Source organism: Lissotriton vulgaris, chromosome 5 (genome assembly GCF_964263255.1).
Source record: "Lissotriton vulgaris chromosome 5, aLisVul1.2, whole genome shotgun sequence".
NCBI classification, from domain to species: Eukaryota; Metazoa; Chordata; class Amphibia; order Caudata; family Salamandridae; genus Lissotriton; species Lissotriton vulgaris.
The window spans coordinates 739,196,287-739,201,315 of NC_141693.1; positions in this window are offsets into that span (position 1 = coordinate 739,196,287).

The following is a 5,029-nucleotide window of genomic DNA, read 5'->3' on the forward strand; positions in this document are numbered from 1 at the left end:
GGTCAGTGACATCACTGATGACATCTCAAATGACATCACTGAGGACATCACTATTGACATCATCCAGTGACTCTGTGTTTCTGTAAAGTTTAAATATGTTTTACATATATATGCCAAGGTGTGTTGAAGAATCAGTGGGTGTGTAAGTGTCTGGATGAAGGATTTACGAGGTGTGTGACTGATTGCATAAGTGACTGATTAAACATGTCTTACTGAATGCATGCGTTAGTGACTAAACTTTGTGAATGTCTGTATCAGTGTGTCTGTTGTTGTGTAAGCTGATATATGGGTTGGTCAGTAGCTACATGACAGTTTATATGGGTGATTGATTGTTTGCCTGAGTATTTGTAGCAGTGCCTGTGTGTGTGGGTGGGCTGGAGGTTTGTGACTCTGTGCATAGATGTGTGACTAGTTGATTCACTGAGTGTATGGGTTTAAGAGTGCATGTGGAAACAGCTCTATGACTGGGTGAGTGTGTGTATGGGTGTGTTCGTGAGTGAATGGAGGTCTCAGTGATACAAGTACGTATCATGTAAAAAGGCAGATTATGTGAGTGATGGTGTATATAAATAACTATATGTGACAGTGAGTGATTATGGGAGTGGCTGTATGGTAGAGTGTGTACTTATCAGGACCCAGATCCCCCAGCACCAGCCCCGCACCCTCCCGAGTTACCCGGAATCCCACATGTAAATCATCAACAGAGATTTGCGTGGGTGTAAAAACGGCCATGTTTAATATAAACAACTTCATAAACATGACAAGGAAATTCAAATGCATAATTAGCAAATTCACAACACACTTTTAATATTGACCTTCAAATTCGAATTCCCCCAGCACTAAGGGGCCTTCTTGCTTGCATCGCCTATGCTGAGCCTCCCACGCAAGGTGCAACGCACCTGCGCCCATGAGTGGTGGTCCCCACATCCGATCCTTGTCCGCCATCACCGGGGCCGAACCCCCGACCACCAGGCTGTCCAGGAACCCAGGAGGCTCGTGACCTGTCGCCCTAGCCTCCCCAGCCCGTGGCCACCATTTCCCAGTGGAGAGCTTACCGTCTCCCCTTCAGTGCTGGCCTAGGGAGTATGCATGGCGGACTCCCATCTATTCTGTGCGTCAATGTCACTGTTCGCAGGTCTTTTTACCGCAACTCATCCCCTCAAACCACTGATCTAAGGGACGGGTGGCTGGGAGTTAAAGTTTAACTTTCTAAGGGACGGGGGGGGGGAAGCGCCACCAGCGAGCACAGCCATTCCGGAGCAGGAGGGGGACAAAAAGACCTAGGCCACAATGACCGGAACCTAAATAGGCCCCGGTCTCCTCCCCCTCCCACACCGGAAACACGTCATGTCCCGACCCGGAAGTACATGAGCGGCTGCGGCCCAAAGGGGCCGCCAACCGCCCACTGCCTACGTAGGAGGGGCAGGTGCCGGGGGGCCGGGCCCTGTGGGCCCACTCTCCTAGCATTGTGCTTGGCACTATAACTGGTGAATACCAGTGGTTTTCGGGGTTTTGTTTCATGACAATAATTGCATTTTAACTCTGTTTTGTATGAGTTTTTTTTAAATGCAAGTTAAGTTCTTATTACCAATCCTAACTATAACATCACTTTAACCATTGTTCTTTTGTTCCAGTCTGGCTAAGACAGCTCAGTGAAAGGGTTGGAAAGCCCTGTTTGTAATGTGCATGGAATGGAATGGGGTTTGATCCCCACAGGGCTTAGTCAACCTCGCATTCTTCTGCAGTAATACAATGAGTACCATTGAGCTGGGTTTGACTAAATATCTATTGCTTGTATTTTTATATTTTTATATTTCATAAATCTATTAATTAATTTGCATCTGCATTATACATATACCAGACATGCTCACATAATAATAAGTTTGTCCGCAATTTGTATAGTTGCTACAGCAACAATCAGGCCATTTATTAATGTTTCATGTTTCCGAGATCTCCTCAATGGGCCCTTCTAAGACGCATCATAACCACCTATTGTTAATCAATAAGTACAGTTAAGCCTATGTGATGTGTATGTGCATAATCACTATTGGTAGCATAATTACCCTAGGCCTATAACTTTTGTCTTTCGTAAAGAAACTATTGAGGGGTACATTGCTGTCAGAAAGTTCCGCTTTTCCGCATTAGAGGGTTTTTAGCCCCTCTGACCTTTCACTCTTCCTTCCAGACAGGACAATTAACCAGCCAGAAAAAGCTGACAAATGGCTATGCTGAAATGCTGAAAGTCCCCTGCATGGCTCTGGAGAGCGTGAACCCAGGCCTTGAATTCACCGCAGGAACTGTATCTTGCTGACCTCTTCCTCAGCGCATACAATGGCATGCATTTTCGAAGTATTTTTATGAAACAGATTGAAACCCGGAGCACAGTGATGAGAGGTGCACACCATCTTCAACCTCCTTTTAGTGCCTGTGACTACTGTCGTCTCACCCGGCTACAGAGGGCTGAGAGTAGAAGCATCCATATGGTTTTAGTAGCAGGACAGGCCTTTTTATAAAAAGTCGTATTGGCCTCTCCTGTGGTTTTTATTTGATCTACCTGTCTCATGCAACGATGTCTTTGTCCCATCAATTTGGGCATGGATGTCGCATGTGTGTGTAGTATTATGTGTAATGTGTGTAGATGAGTGTATGGAGTGTGTATGACACAGGTGGCTACAGACAATGGGATACGTTTTGCATTTGAACTGTTCCAATGGTAGCTAGAATGGAGGTCTGGTGAGCCAGCCAGGACAGCAGATGTGACCTGCAGGCCTCACTCCTGGACATTCTTTGGATCCTATGTTGCAAAGACTGGAAACTATTAACACACGCAAACAAAGGATCCATTTGGAGCTACAGAGTTTCCCACTGCTAAAGTGGCCAGACTTTTAAAACTATCAATAGAAGTAGGACTATACTTTCACATCCCCCAGGGGGTGCAGAATGACTTTAAAAAACTGCGCACAGAAATCTAGAATACACAGATACTGAGGCACTAAGGTGAATAAATCAAAGACAAATTTTACACACACTGTCATAACTGCTAATTAAATTGATTTCTGAAAAGGGTGGTACCTAATCCTTCAATTGAACACATGAAAGCTTCATTTGTCGACCCTCTCTAAAAACCTGGACAAGTGGTGAATTTAGTGAAATCTGTTGAGATAGATGATCAAAAACTGGGACTGTCCTGGCAAATCCAAAATGCCTGGTCACCCTACCCACTGCCCACTGGGAAGGCTACATCTACAGGGTAACCGGTAGTTAAGCTGGCAACCCTTTGTGCACTTGTTTTGAGTTTCTCTTGAAAGGAGACTAGCATCTCCACACCACCATCCTGCTAACACCTCAGGACAAAGCCTATGGCTGGGCGAGTCTGAGTAGAATAAGCAAAAGGGCAGAACTGCCTTGAATCAGTCTGAGCGCTGACTGATGAAATACATAACTACTATATGTAACTTTATCATAAAGATGAATCAGAAACTTCCAATCAGTGTGCCAAGGTTTCTCTACAGTAACTTCACATCTGACACCAGTGATCATCGAGGGATTCTTCTATGCTCTAAGGTGGGGGTGTCCGCCACTAAATGCCCTTGCTAGACTGGGAACCAGAACCTAGGAAAGCTTGATTTCATGCCAGAAGAAGCTGCTGCAAAGCCATCCAACTGTTAGGGAGGGTTTCTGGAGGTGCCCTTGAAGAAAGACAATGAAGTGGATTAGGCTGAACGTCCTTCCTCACGAAAAGTGCTTAGTGTGCAGCCCCACTGGTGGACGTCAGTGCCTAGGAGACAGAAGGTGCTCATAAACCTGTGACTGCAGTTGATGGTTACACCAACTGATATGAACCTGGAAGTAAGGCTAGCGGCTGTTCGGGACTGATGACACTGGTACACTTTTGAATCCAGGGCTTATTTAGGTGGAGACCTCAACAGGCCAAAGTCATCCATCCGCAGGCAACACGACCACCGCGCATCAACTTTGTCACCTGTATTCGGTGCTTTCTACACTCCGTTAATTGAACAGAGGCAGCCAGGTCCATGACTGACCACAACCAACATCAGCTAGGCAGAAGAGGAAGACTCGCAAGTCCTACTCTGTGGGCCATGCACAGCACACACCACAAGGAAAAGCCAACGAGCAATCAGAAGCCAACCTCCAAGCCCCAACTCCAAAGGACCAAAGGTGCTATGCTATTGTGATCCTAAAGAGTTTCTAAGTCACCTCCCTGAGCACTCCTTGGACTATTTACATTTGCTACCCTGGGTTACAGTAACCATGTATCCCAGATTTGTCAGGACATTCCTAGTTTGTCAACATCTGCACAGTCATATTTCAGTAAGTTTAGCACATGCCTTGGTTTTAAAAGAGAGTCGGCTGATCGCATAGGAAGGCTAGTTTTCATGTGTTAAAGTGCAGAATTAATTAGCATACTCTAAAAGAGCGTAATTTATTTGACACACATGGTTGTGTAACAGTTAAATCATCTTAGTATTTATTGTATGTGTTGGAGAGAGTTGTCATTTAAGTCATTAAGTGTCTCTTAGTCAAGGCAAAATTGTAGTCCTACTTCTACTCTTATGGCAGATCCAAGTTTCTGCTTTTCAGATATGGTCATCATACCGTGACTATCAAATGATAAAGCGGTGCACTTGGTGATCAGTTTTGGGTCCAATAGTGGAGTAAAGCCACAGGACTCCAGCGGTGGACAGCTTGTGTTGACACTGTCCAAGCCCAGTCACCCTTGACTGCTGTGGGGAGAATCCTGAAAATGTTCCTACAACCAGTGATCTTATTACCACGCCATCTTTCCTTACCCACACATATTAAGATAAATATCTTACTTTCATTCTCCTGCCCCTTTCCTTTTCTGGCCATGCTTCTGGGAAGAAATAGAGGGACATATTGGTTTAGGTCTCACCTGCACACAGCTCTTAGCTCTTTGCTTTTGTCGGAGACCTGTTGTTTAGTGGAGAAGTGTGGCTCAATGGTTAGAGCGGCAGACCCTGATGCAGAGGTCTGGCCCAGGACCAGG